The sequence below is a fragment of the Sciurus carolinensis genome, chromosome X, assembly GCF_902686445.1.
Source record: "Sciurus carolinensis chromosome X, mSciCar1.2, whole genome shotgun sequence".
In the NCBI taxonomy this organism is placed as follows: domain Eukaryota; kingdom Metazoa; phylum Chordata; class Mammalia; order Rodentia; family Sciuridae; genus Sciurus; species Sciurus carolinensis.
In genome coordinates, this window is record NC_062232.1 from 65,830,119 (window position 1) to 65,844,328 (window position 14,210).

The following is a 14,210-nucleotide window of genomic DNA, read 5'->3' on the forward strand; positions in this document are numbered from 1 at the left end:
GAGGCTAGTCTCAAACTTGCAATCTTCCTTTTTCCATCTCCTCAATTGCTAGGATTACAAGTGTGTGCCACTGTGCCCAGCTTCACTTTTGTCTCGTCTCTTCTTCCTTCCACTTGAAGGTAAAAACAACAAGAAGAATGTGTGTGTGTGTGTGTGTGTGTGTGTGTGTGTGTGTGCATGTGTGTACATGCATGCGAAGAAGAGTGATAGGATAATTGCCCACTGCTTTATATAAATGTCTGTTATCTCTTCTGAACTCTGAACTCATGAGAACATAACTGTAATCTGTAAAAATACCACAAGAATTTGCTTAACCAAACATCCATAGTACCATATCATACACTGCACAGATTTCAGATGAGAAACAACAGCTATATATATATCAAGGTTTTTTCTAATATATATATATTATTTATTGAAGATCAAATTAGAAGATAAAATAAGATACCTCTGTTTTATTTCCCCATAGTACTCCATGGTTGTTCCTCACAGTACTTATTATATCTTTTTCAATAGATAGATAGACAGAATATATAATATATGTTATATATACATATATCTAATATCTAATATAATGTGATATATATTAGGAAAAACTTGGTTGCTCAAGATGTTAAAAAATATTTCATAAGCAAATTGTTTTCTTTAAAAGGCATCAGTGTCATGAAACTTACAATAATGAAATTGTCCACCTGTAATACAACTAGTTCATTCTTGGATCATTCCTTTGAAGACCTCACCAAGTATGTAATTCATTACTAAGAAGTCTAATTCCAATGTCTATTTTTTCTCAAATTGTTAATTGCCTGTTCAAGGTACTTAGTCAACTCCCATGGTGAATAATTGCCCTGTGATGGACCTCAAGAGATTAAAATATGCTTCACACATTATTATGTTTTTATCTGGTCCAAAAGATCTCTTACAAAAAAAGTTTGCAGGTCTATTTCAGTACAAAGTCAGAGAGCCCTAAGTAATTTCAAAAGTCTAAAATTGGCTTAACCTCCTAAGAGTTAATAAAAGGATAAATCCAGGACTGCAGTAGGTTTAAGGCTCTCTCTCCCCTACATTATCTCCAATCCATCATCAAAACATTCCTTCTTACTTTCAATTTTATATCTGTTAAAGTCCCCCCATCCTGTATCATCATAGCCTGGATTACTGTAACAGTTTCCCATTTTATCTCATGAGATTCCACCTTTCTCATGTAGTCTACCCCTCCCACAAATCCAGGTTATTAATTATTTTATTCATGTATAAAGCATTCAGTGCCTGGAATTGTTCTAATACTTATATTAATTCATTTAACTCTACCAATTATGATACAGGTAACATTGTTATCTTCATTTTAATTGTGAGGACCCTGCAGTATAAAAAAATTAAAGTAATTATCTCAAAGTTACACAGTAATAGTGGAACTGGGACTTAAATTTAGGCAGTCTAGATCCAGAGTTTATGCTTTTAACCACTACTTTGTACTTCTGCTCTCAGTATATAGAGACGTTATCTGGCTACTCCAGTCTTACCAGTTTTATTTTCTGTGAATTATAAATGTCACTACTTTAGAGCTTGGATTTTGTGTAATTTTTAAATAAACCTATTGATTTGGACAGCCCAAAGAGCAGCAACCACATCTCACTTAGTTTCTATAGCCTTAAAGAACCCTTAAGACTAGGTACCTGACAAATTCTTCAAGATTTGAATCCATTTCCAGGGGTGGAAATGCCCAAATGCCCAACAGTGGCCTTTGTTTTTGTTTTTTTTTCTTTTCTTTTCTTTTCTTTTTTTGGTTCTTCAGCTAAAATAACAGAAGGGATGATTTATTGTACATGTGTTACACTGGCCACAATTGAGAAACTTATTAGTCCAGAGTGCCCAATTTCCCGGGCAAAGGATCAACAGGGGCTGTTATGAGCAAGGTGGTGGTCTTGGTGATCGAATGGCATTGTAAGTTCTGTATTCACTGAGACAAAATCTGGACAGTAGCAGGCAGTCGAACAACTTGTCCCAACGTCCCTGGCCTCTGACGTTTCTTATTTCTACTCCTTTTACCTCCACAGTGCCAAGCTAGTTTAATTGGACCTCAGCCTCATCTTTCTTCTTTTGTGCTTCAGCCTGCGCATCGCTTCTTCCTCCACTTGGCTCTCATAGTTCAGAGGTTTCCAGGAAGATGGTGCTAAGACTGAGAGCTTGTTCCTTTCATCACAAGTTCAACATCCTGTTTTGGGTAAGCCAGTATATACCATTATAAGAAACTTATTCACTGTAATTAAGATGACACGTTATTATTATTAAAATGTCTCAGAGCTACTTGGAGCGGATGGTTGACTTTCTTTCCTACAAGCTTTCCCAAAAAGGATACAGCTGGAGGCAGTTTAGTGATGTGGAAGAGAACAAGACCAAAGTCCCAGAAGGGACTGAATAACAGGTGGAGACACCCAGTGCCATCAATGGTAATGCATCATGGCATCTGGCGAACAACCCCTGCGGTGAATGGAGCCAGGGTCACAGCAGCAGTTTGGATGCCTGGGAGGTGATCCCCATGGCAGCAGTGAAGCAAGCACTGAGGGAGGCAAGTGACGATTTTGAACTGTGGTACCTGAGGGCATTCAGTGACCTGACGTCCCAGCTCTACATCACCCCCGGGGACAATATATAAGAGCTTTGAACGGGTAGTGAAGGAATTCTTCTGGGATGGAGTAAACTGGGGTTACATTGTGGCCTTTTTCTCCTTCAGCAGGGCACTATGCGTGGAAAGTATGGACACAAAGTACAAGTATTGGTGAGTCAGATCACAAGTCGAATGGCCACTTCCCTGAATAACCACCTACAGCCTTGGATCTAGGAGAACAGCGACTGCGACACTTTTGTGGAACTCTAAGGGAATAATGCAGTGACTGAGAACTGGAAGGACCAGGAGCACTTCAACCCCTCTTTCCTGACCAGCATAACTGTGGCCACCATGGTTCTGCTGGGCTCACTCTTCAGTCAGAAATAACCAGACACTGACCACCCATTCACCCTCCGTCCCACCCAATCCCACCCCACTACATCCCTCCATCCAGCCACCATTGCCACCAGGAGAAACACTACATTCAGCCCATGCCCATCCATTCATCACTGAGTTGGGCCAAGAACTGGTTCCCTGCAATTAGTTTTCTAGAATCTACCAGGTTTCTGTAAGAGCCACCTTCTCACATACCTTAGTTTTCTTGGGCTCAAAATCCACAACATTTCCCTAAAATCTGTCCAGTGAAGGCTGGCAGGGTGTGGGTGGTGCTTGGGGGCAGGAGGGCCCTACCTAATTGGTAGAACCCTCACTATCCCTTCACCTCTGAGACTGCTTTCCTGGTAAGGAGCTAGAAAGTTTTTTGGCCATCTTCCCCAGAAAGACTAGATTGCTTTTGTTTTGATGTATGTGGCCTCAGAGTTAATCATTTCCCATCTGCCTCTGGACCTGGGCAACTATTCCTTCCATCTGTACTCCTAAGAGCCATTTAGAGGCCACTTTTGACTAATTAGTAACTCAGGCTGCTTGGGATAAAGAAGCAAGGATCAGGATTTCCTCTCCACCTCTGGCCTGGTCAAAGTCCCCACTCCTAGACTGAATGTTCTCCAGAGGCCTCTGGCTAGAAGCCAGTCCCACCTAAGAGGGAGGAGGTTATAGCTGCAAGAAGTACTCCATGTTAAAGCTAGGGTGACCCTTGCAGTTTAGCACCATCCTAGTCCCTTTGCCCCATCCCCTGACTCCCATGACCATGACTGAGGGACCAACTGGTCCCAAGATAGGTGTGCCAGAGCTGTTTATGTCCTCAGCTGCCTCACTTCCTGCAAGATCAGCCTGTGGCATCTTTGTCTTGGCCTGGCCAGGAGTCTTTCAGGCCTCCCTCTCTCCTCTGCCCCACCCTTGGCCTGTCTGATCTCTGGGGGTCCCAGCACAGCACTGGCCACCCCAGGGTCTCTGCTGTACACATTCCAGACTAGTTTTTATTCTTTTTATTTTCGTTAAGCATGTCCGTATTTATGTGTGAGGAGGAGCTGCTGGTTTGCTGTGTGCATTCATGTGGAGAGCTGGTACCCAGATATTGGTGGCCTAATACTCCCTCCCCTGCCCTGGTCCAGGGAAGCTGCCCCAGGGGTTTTGGCTCTTGAGGGGCACCTGCCCCCACCACTTGTTCCAGCTCTTTGAAATAGTCTGTGTGCAGGTGAAAGTGCAGTTCAGTAATAAACTGTGTTGACTTAGTAGAAAAAAAAGATGACACATGAATCAAAGTTCAAAGTTATTTTGAAACATTGGAAAAATGACTCAGGGAGTATTTTAAATTATCCACTCAACTTCCTCAAAATATTCCCTCATATAATATTAATGAGCTATTTCTAAAAAAGGAGAAGATAAAATAGAATAAAAAGCTAAGATGTGTTATTAACTTGATGCTTCAGATTCCTGTGCAGTATATTTTGATTCAGTGTACAATTTAGAATCAGAAGAGTTGAATCCAGTTCTGAGCTCTGACACTCGGAACTGTTTGACATTAGGAGTTTATTTAATCTCTCTGAGCCCTAACCCACTTCATCTCACCCTACTCTTATTTTCTCACCTGTAAATTAGTGATGATATTTACCTGATCTCAAAGATGATTTTGAGAATCAGACAAGATAATGCATCTATAAGTACTTTTTAAGCTCTAAAGCAATATAAAATGTAGTTTGCATTATTATTCATAACATCAGATCTGAGAACCAAGAAATGTTCAATTTTAGTTTTGTCACTAATCCAAGCTCTGTGATCTCAGTGAAGGCATTAACTTATCTGAACCTCATTCTTTCCATATGTAAAACAAAACAGTTTACACTTTTAAAATTTTATAATCCATTGATATTAATTTCCTCCAAATTCTGCTGGTAAATAACAAAATATCTGATGAAGAATATGAATTGTTAATGACTTTTTCAAACCAAATGGTTACCGATACTATGAAGTAAATTGTTTTATATCATTGCCTTGTATTACCACTTACGACTTCCATAAATATTTTACACCATTAAAGAATTTAGATTTCTCCTGCTTTCAATAATTAATAGAATTATATCATTCTATTAATATAATAAATGTGCTATATGCACATTTTCTTACATGGCCAAGAGTAAATTACTCTCTGCATTGTTTAATAGTAAACTGAAAGAAGTACATATTTAGGGAGCTCTTGAATTAAAGAAATTTTGTATGAGGAAGCAGAATATTTCTTCTCTGCTCAGAATTAAAACTTCAAAAGCTTATGTCCTCTAATGAGCATGTTTTTCCATTAATAAAAGCATAAAGCATCTACAAGTATCCATCTTTATGGATATACACACACATAAACATACACACTGTCAATGTAGAACTTCAAGATGGAACTCTTTAAGACACGTTAAGCCAAAAATGAGAAATATTTGAAATATGAGAAAGGAAAGCCTGAATGGAAGAGAATATAGAGATTTGGATATCAGGCTTATGGAAGGGGAAAAGCATTAATTCATTTAGGCATTCATTCAAATAACTGTTCATCACCAATGATGTGCCATGGAGGTATTATATAGAGTACTAGGGAGACAAAGATGAACAGATGAATTTCTGTTCTCAAAAATTTCAGTATCACTGGAGAGATGATACCATATATGGATATTTTACAAGCAAAACTACAGGTTTTGCTCCAGAGGTTGCTAAAGGACAAACAAAATGAAAATCATCTCAAACTGCAGGGTCAAGTAAAATTCCCTAGGGGAGGTGGCAGTCTAAACTGAGTTTGAAGAGGGAAGAAGGAGTTGCTCATGTGAAAGGAGAGTGAAGTGTATTCAAGAAAGAAGAAAAAGCTTTTATGAATGTCTCTCGATAACAAAAAGCAAGGAGTATTCTACTTATCTGTTAAGTTGTTCAAATGCTTAGAGTGTGACTGAAGGAATAGCAATTAATGAGACTGAAGAGGTAGATGGGAGCTAGATTTTGAAAGGACTTAGTATCCCATATTAAGGAGTTTGGATTTACCTTAAGGGTGACTGAGAACCATCAGAGAAATTTAAGCAAAATAGTGACATGAGAAGTTTTTTGTTTTAGATAGATAAATCTAATGAATAGAAGAACCTAGGTAAATAATGATAATAATTGAGCATGGTGGTACACACTTGTAATTCTGGCTAATCTGGAGGCTGAGGCAGAGAGACCACCCAAGCCCAGGATTTTGAGACCAAGCAAAATAGTGAGACTCTTAGAAAAAGAAGAAGGAAGAGAAGGTAAATGGAGTGGAGGTAGGGAATAAAAGGGACACATTCAAGAATTACTTAGGAGTTGTGAGGATATGTGGCAGCTGACTATATTTAAAGATGAGATAGGTGGTAGGATGTAGGAAAACTCTTAGATTTTGAGCTTTAAGGAATAGAAAGATGCGAGTGCAATTTAATGAACTGACATATAGGAGATGGATCAGGTAGGGAAGCAATATTATGAGATCGATTTCAGTCACATAAAATTTGAGGTGACTTTGAAATTTCCAAGCAAAGATGTTTGTTAAGCTGTTGGACATCTGGACTGGAGACAAATTTAAGCATACTTTTAGAGAAATGGCAGAGGAGGACACAGTCACAGTAAGGATACTCAACAGAGAAAACAAAAAGTAATATCAGAACTGCCAAGGATAGAGTCATAATAAATACCAATGCTTGTGGACTAAATGGAAAATCAGGAGCACCTGAAGAAGACTGGAAGGCTTTGTTTATAGCAAACTGGAGAAAGTCAGGAAGAGAATCATGTCACAGAAGACAAGGAAGCAGAGTTTCCAGAAGGGAGAGGTCACCAGTGTCAAATATTTACAGAAAATAAAGATGGAAAAATGCCCAGTGAGTTTAAAAACTAATAAATTGTAGACAACCTTGGTGAGTAGATTCAATTTCATTTGAGTGAAGGAAATGGAATCAAACTGCTATAGGCTGAGGAATAGATAAGAAATGAGGGAGTCCAGGGATATTTCCTTGTGGCAGCCTCACAAATATTTCATGAGTGCATAGGAAATATTAAAATGTACCTGTACTTTTTATATATGGAAAATTTTGTATATAAAATTTCTTTAGCATTTACTAAATGATTTTTTTTTAACAAAAACAAATGAGAAAGGAGGTAGTAAGTGGGTGTTACTTTTCCAACGAGCTGGAAACCCTCAATGGAGGGTTGGGTTTAGTTTCTCTCTCTCTTTCTGAAAAGGCTTACACATGTTTAAATACTGATGGTAAGCACCAACAAAAGCGTAGAGGATGAAGATTCAAGAAACAGAAGGAATAATAAATAAAAGAGAGACTGTAAGGAGGCAAAAAGAGATTGGATCAGCCAAGGAAATGGAAGGATGAGATTTGTTAAGATTGAGAAACATCTCTTTACTGAGAAGAGAAAGAATGAAAGAAGGATGAAAGCCAATTAAGAGATTTTTATAGCGAGGACTGGGTGGAAAGGGCCAGGAAATGGAGTAGGTCTAACATCATAACTGCAGTTTTATCCTGTGAATTTTTATTAATGTATCGACAAATGCATATTTATTGTAGAAAACAGAAAAGGTATAATGATGAAAATAAAAATTATTTGTAAATATACCACACAGAAAAATCTATCATTAAAATTGCACCTGTTAAAGTAAGGATAGAATCACTAGTATGCTTATTCCAGTCAACATTATTTTGTTTCTATAAAAATAAATCTCAGGTATTTCCTCTATCTTTACTTTTTAAATTTTTTAAATTCATTTTTATTGTAAACAAATGGGATATATCTTGTTTCTCTGTTTGTACATGATGTAGAGGCATACCATTTGTGTAATCATACATTTACCTAGGGTAATAGTTTTTGATTCATTCTGTTATTTTTTTTCTCCCCCCCACCCTTCCCACCCCTCTTATCCCTCTATAGAGTCCCTCCTTCCTCCATTCCTGCCCCCTTCCCACTCCCTATATGTGTCATCATCTGCTTATCAGTGAGATCATTCGTCCTTTGTTTTTTTGAGACTGGCTTATCTCACTTAGCATGATATTCTCCAACTGCATCCATTTGCCTACAAATGCCATTTTATTATTCTTTATGGCTGAGTAATATTCCATGGTATATATATATCACAGTTTCTTTATACATTCATCAATTGAGGGGCATATAGGTTGGTTCCACAATCTGGCTATTGTAAATTGAGCAGCTATGAACATTATTGTGCCTGTATCTCTGGAGTATGCTAATTTTAAGTCCTTTGGGTATAGGCCAAGGAGTGGGATAGCTGGGTCAAATGGTGGTTCCATTCCAAGTTTTCTAAGGAATCTCCACACTGCTTTCCAGAGTGGCTGCACTAATTTGCAGCCCCACCAGCAATGCATGAGTGAACCTTTTTCCCCACATCCTCGCCAACACCTATTGTTGCTTGTGTTCTTGATAATTGCCATTCTAATTGGGGCGAGATGGAATCTTAGGGTAGTTTTGATTTGCATTTTCTTATTACTAAAGATGTTGAACATTTTTCCATATGTTTGTTGATTGCTTGTAGATCTTCTTCTGTGAAGTGTCTGTTCATATCCTTAGCCCATTTGTTGATTGGGTTATTTGTATTCTTGGTGTAGAGTTTTTTGAGTTCTTTATATATTCTGGAAATTAGTGCTCTCTCTGAAGTATGAGTGGCAAAGATTTTCTCCCACTGTGTAGGCTCTTTCTTCACATTGCTGATAGTTTTCTTTGCTGAGAGAAAGCTTTTTAGTTTGAATCTATCCCAGTTACTGATTCTTGCTTTTATTTCTTGTGCTATGGGAGTCCTGTTAAGGAAGTCTGATCCTAAGTCAACAAGATGAAGATTTGGACCTACTTTTTCTTCTATAAGATGCAGGGTCTCTGGTCTGATTTCAAGGTCCTTGATCCACATTGAGTTGATTTTTGTGCAGGGTGAGAGATAGGGGTTTAGTTTCATTCTGTTGCATATGGATTTCCAGTTTTCCCAGCACCATTTGTTGAAGAGGCTATCTTTTCTCCATTACATATTTTTGACACCTTTGTCAAGTATGAGAAAATTGTATTTATTTGGGTTTGTGTCTGTGTCCTCTATTCTGTACCATTGATCTACCTGTCTATTTTGGTGCCAATACCATGCCGTTCTTGTTACTATTGCTTTGTAGTACAGTTGAAGGTCTGGTATTGCAATACCCTCTGCTTCACCCTTCCTGCTAAGGATTGCTTTAGCTATTCTGGGTTTCTTATTCTTCCAGATGAATATCATGATTGGTTGTTCTATTTCTGTAAGGTACGTCATTGGGATTTTAATTGGAATTGCATTGAATCTGTATAGTACTTTTGGTAATATGGTCATTTTGACAATATTAGTTCTTCCTATCCAAGAACATGGGAGATCTTTCCATCTTCTAAGGTTTTCTTTAATTTCTTTCTTTAGTGTTCTGTACTCCTCATTGTAGAGGTCTTTCACCTCTTTTGTTAGATCGATTCCTAAGTATAGTATTTTTTTTGAAGCTATTGTGAATGGGATAGTTTTCCTAACTTCTCTTTCTGAAGAATCATCACTTATGTATAAAAATGCATTGGATTTATGAGTATTAATCTTATATCCTGCTACTTCACTGAATTCACTTATGAGTTCTAAAAGTTTTCTGGTGGAATTTTCTGATTCCTCTAAATATATAATCATGTCATCAGCAAATAGGGATAGTTTGAGTTCTTTTTTTCCTATTCGTATCCCTTTAATTTCCTTGGTCTGTCTAATTTTTCTGGCTACAGTTTCGAGGACAATGTTGAATAGAAGTGGTGAAAGAGGGCATCCCTGCCTTGTTCCAGTTTTTAGGGGGAATGCTTTCAGTTTTTCACCATTTAGAATGATATTGGCCATGGGCTTAGCATAGATGGACTTTATAATGTTAAGGAATGTTCCCACTATCCCTATTTTTTCCAGTGTTTTGAGCATGAAGGGATGCTGTATTTTATCAAATGCTTTTTCTGCATATATCACAATAATTATGTGATTCTTGACTTTAAGTCTATTGATATGCTGTATTACATTTATTGATTTCCAGATGTTGAACCAACCTTGCATCCCTGGGATAAAACCCACTTGATCGTGGTGCACTATCTTTTTAATATATTTTTGTATGCAATTTGCTAAGATTTTGTTGAGAATTTTTGTGTCGATGTTCATTAAGGATATTGGTCTGAAATTTTCTTTCCTCGATGTGTCTCTGTCTGGTTTAGGTATCAGGGTGATATTGGCTTCATAGAATGAGTTTGGGAGGGTTCCCTCCTCTTCTATTTCATGGAATACTTTGAGAAGTATTGGAATGAGCTCCTCTTTAAAGGTTTTGTAGAACTCAGCTGAGAACCCATCTGGTCCTGGAGTTTTCTTTGTTGGTAGGCTTTTGATGACTTCTATTTCATTACTTGAAATTGATCTATTTAAATTGTGTATGTCCTCCTGATTCAGTTTAGGTAATTCATATGTCTCTAGAAACCTGTTGATGTCTTTGAGGTTTTCTATTTTGTTGGAGTATAGATTTTCAAAATAGCTTCTAATTATGTTTTGTATTTCTATTGTGTCTGTTGTGATATTTCCTTGTTCATTCTGAATTTTAGTAATTTGGGTTTAAGGAGACTACAGTTAAGAAATTTTGATGAGTGTGATGCTAGGGTCCATGGGTATGTTATGCTACCTCTACTAATTCTACATGCCATTTGCATTGGTTCAGGAAATTTTGTAAAATTGATCTTTGAAACATACTTCAAAACCAACAATTTTTCTCCACCTCCACTGACATCAGCTTAGTCTGAGCTATCAGCTTCTCTGTATTTCATTATTTTAATAGCTCCCCTCCACTTCCACCCCATTCAGTCTTCTTTCATGATTTTCTTTTTATTTGATTTTCTGCAGTTTGAATATGAGTTATACCTAGATGTAGAGTTTTTGGTACTTACTCTGCTTAGTGTTCTCTGAGATTCCTGGATCTGTGGTTTAGTGTCTGCCATTAATTATGGAAAATTGTCAGCCATTATTATTCAAATAATTATTTTACTCCTTTCTTTATTCTCCTGATATTCCCATTATACATATGTTACATTTTTAATAATAATCTCACAATTCTTGTGTATTCTGCCAAGGTTGTTTTTATTCTTTTTTTTTGCTTTTTGCTTTTCAATTTGTAAATTTTCTATAAATATATTTTCCAGCTTATTTTCTCAGCCATGTCCAATGTAATAAGCCCAACAAAAGACATTATTCACTTTTGTTCCATTGTTTTGATATGTAGAATCTCATTTTTATATTTTCTTAAAATTTTCATCTCACTGCTTACATTACCCACCTGTGCTTTCATGTTGTCCACTTCATCCGTTAGAGCTTAGGCATATGAATCATGATTACTCTAAATTCCAAATCTGATAATTCCAAATCTGATAATTCCAAAATCTCTAACATATATTAATCTTATTCTGGTGCTTTGTTTTCTTCTTTAAGTTATTTTTTCCAGCCTTTTAACATGGCTAATACATTTTTGTTGAAACCTGGACATGATGTGTCAGGTAAAAGGAGAAAGTATGTGATTTTTTGTTTGTCTCTTTTGGAGTTTTTTTGGAGAAAGTATGTGATTTTTTGTTTGTCTCTTTTGCTGTAGTTGTGGTGCCAATAGTCAAAATTCCTTCTAGTATCCTTGGCTCTGTCTCCCCTGTCATGAGTTTTTCTAGAGACTCCCTGAATAGAGTCTCTATCTCTTGCATCTCTGTGAGTTGCAGTCCACTCGTATTATACTACAGCACTATTGGTGTGGCAGTAAGGTATTTAAAGCACGAGGGCCCCCAAAGACTGGGATCTAGGAAGTTTTTTAAATTGACACATAATGTGCATATTTATGTTGCACAGTCTGATAGTTCAATAAATGTATACAATGTGTAATAACCAATCAAGGTAATTAGCATATCCATCACCTAAAACATTTATCATTTTTGTGTGGGAAACATTCAAAATTCTTTCTTCTATTTATTTAGAAATTGGCAATAAATTATTTTAACTATAGTCATCTTAATATACAATAGAATACTGGAACTTATTCTTCCTAACCACCTGTATTTGTACCCAGTAACCATTCTCTTTGAGAAATGTCTATTCAGATCATTTGCCTATTTTTTTAAATTTATTTTTATTGTGCACAATTGAGTTACATACTGTTTCTCTCATTTGCCTATTTTTAATCAGTTATTTTTCATTAAGTTCCTTTATTTTCTAGTTGTTCATCCCTTACAAACTAATAATTTTTAAATATTTTCTCCCATTCTGAAAACTATGTCTTCACTTTGTTGACTCTTTCCTTTTAATTTTTTACTTTTTCTTTTCTTTTTGGTGCTGGGGATTGAACGCAGGGCCATCTGCATGCCAGGCAAGCACTCTACCACTGACCTATATCCCCACCCTCATGATTCTTGTCTTTGCGATATAGAAACTCTTGCATTTGACAAAATCCCTTTTGTCTACTTTTCCTTTTGTTGACTGTGCTCTTGGAATCTAATCCAAAAATTTGTTGACCATACCAATGTCATGAAGAGTTTTCCCTGTATTTTCTTAAGAGTATTTTAGACAGACCAAAGAAATTAAAGGGATACGAATAGGAAAAGAAGAACTCAAACTATCCCTATTTGCTGATGATATGATTGTATACTTAGAGGAACCAGGAAATTCCACCAGAAAACTTTTAGATCTCATAAGTGAATTCAGTAAAGTAGCGGGATATAAGATCAATGCACATAAATCGAAGGCATTTTTATATATAAGCGATGAATCTTCAGAAAGAGAAATTAGGAAAACTACCCCATTCACAATAGCTTCGAAAAAAATAAAGTATTTGGGAATCAATCAATCTCACAAAAGAGGTGAAAGACCTCTACAATGAGAACTACAGAACACTAAAGAAAGAAATTAAAGAAAACCTTAGAAGATGGAAAGATCTCCCATGTTCTTGGATAGGAAGAATTAATATTGTCAAAATGGCCATACTACCAAAAGTGCTATACAGATTCAATGCAATTCCAATTAAAATCCCAATGATGTATCTTACAGAAATAGAGCAAGCAATTATGAAATTCATCTGGAAGAATAAAAAACCCAGAATAGCTAAAGCAATCCTTGGCAGAAAGAGTGAAGCAGGGGGTATCGCAATACCAGATCTTCAACTCTACTACAAAGCAATAGTAACAAAACGGCATGGTATTGGTACCAAAATAGAAAGGTGGATCAATGGTACAGAATAGAGGACACGGACACAAACCCAAATAAATACAATTTTCTCATACTAGACAAAGGGGCCAAAAATATGCAATGGAGAAAAGATAGCCTCTTCAACAAATGGTGCTGGGAGAATTGGAAATCCATATGCAACAGAATGAAACTAAACCCATATCTCTCACCATGCACAAAACTAAACTCAAAATGGATTAAGGATCTCGGAATCAGACCAGAGACCTTGCATCTTATAGAAGAAAAAGTAGGTCCAGAGCTTCAACATGTCGGCTTAGGACCAGACTTCCTCAACAGGACTCCCATAGCACAAGAAATAAAAGCAAGAATTAATAACTGGGATAGATTCAAACTAAAAAGCTTTCTCTCAGCAAAGGAAACTATCAGCAATGCAAAGAAAGAGCCTACAGAGTGGGAGAAAATTTGCCAATCATACTTCAGATAGAGCGCTAATCTCCAGAATCTATAAAGAACTCAAAAAACTCTACACCAAGAATGTAAATAATCCAATTGACAAATGGGCTAAGGAAATGAATAGACACTTCACAGAAGAAGATGTACAAGCAATCAACAAACATATGGAAAAATGTTCAACATCTCTAGTAATAAGAGAAATGCAAATCAAAACCACCCTAAGATTCCATCTCACCCCAATTAGAATGGCAATTATCAAGAATACAACCAACAACAGGTGTTGGCGAGGATGTGGGGAGAAAGGTACACTCTTACATTGCTGGTGGGGCTGCAAATTAGTGCAGCCACTCTGGAAAGCAGTGTGGAGATTCCTTAGAAAACTTGGAATGGAAACACCATTTGACCCAGCTATCCCACTCCTTGGCCTATACCCAAAGGACTTAAAATCAGCATATTACAGAGATACAGCCACATCAATGTTCATAGCTGCTCAGTTCACAATAGCCAGATTGTGGAACCAACCTA

General features: G+C 37.0%; 1 protein-coding gene and 1 pseudogene across 1 annotated transcript in view; both read left to right on the forward strand.

The window, feature by feature from the left end:
• The first annotated feature begins 1,984 nt into the window (after positions 1-1,984).
• LOC124971529 (uncharacterized) overlaps positions 1,985-14,210 on the forward strand; it is a 116,137-nt gene continuing 103,911 nt past the window's right edge. The window contains exon 1 of the mRNA XM_047535262.1: positions 1,985-2,224. The gene's annotated coding sequence lies outside the window, so the exon portion shown is untranslated. The remainder of the gene's footprint in view (positions 2,225-14,210) is intronic.
• Positions 2,294-3,223, forward strand: LOC124972414 (bcl-2-like protein 1; annotated as a pseudogene).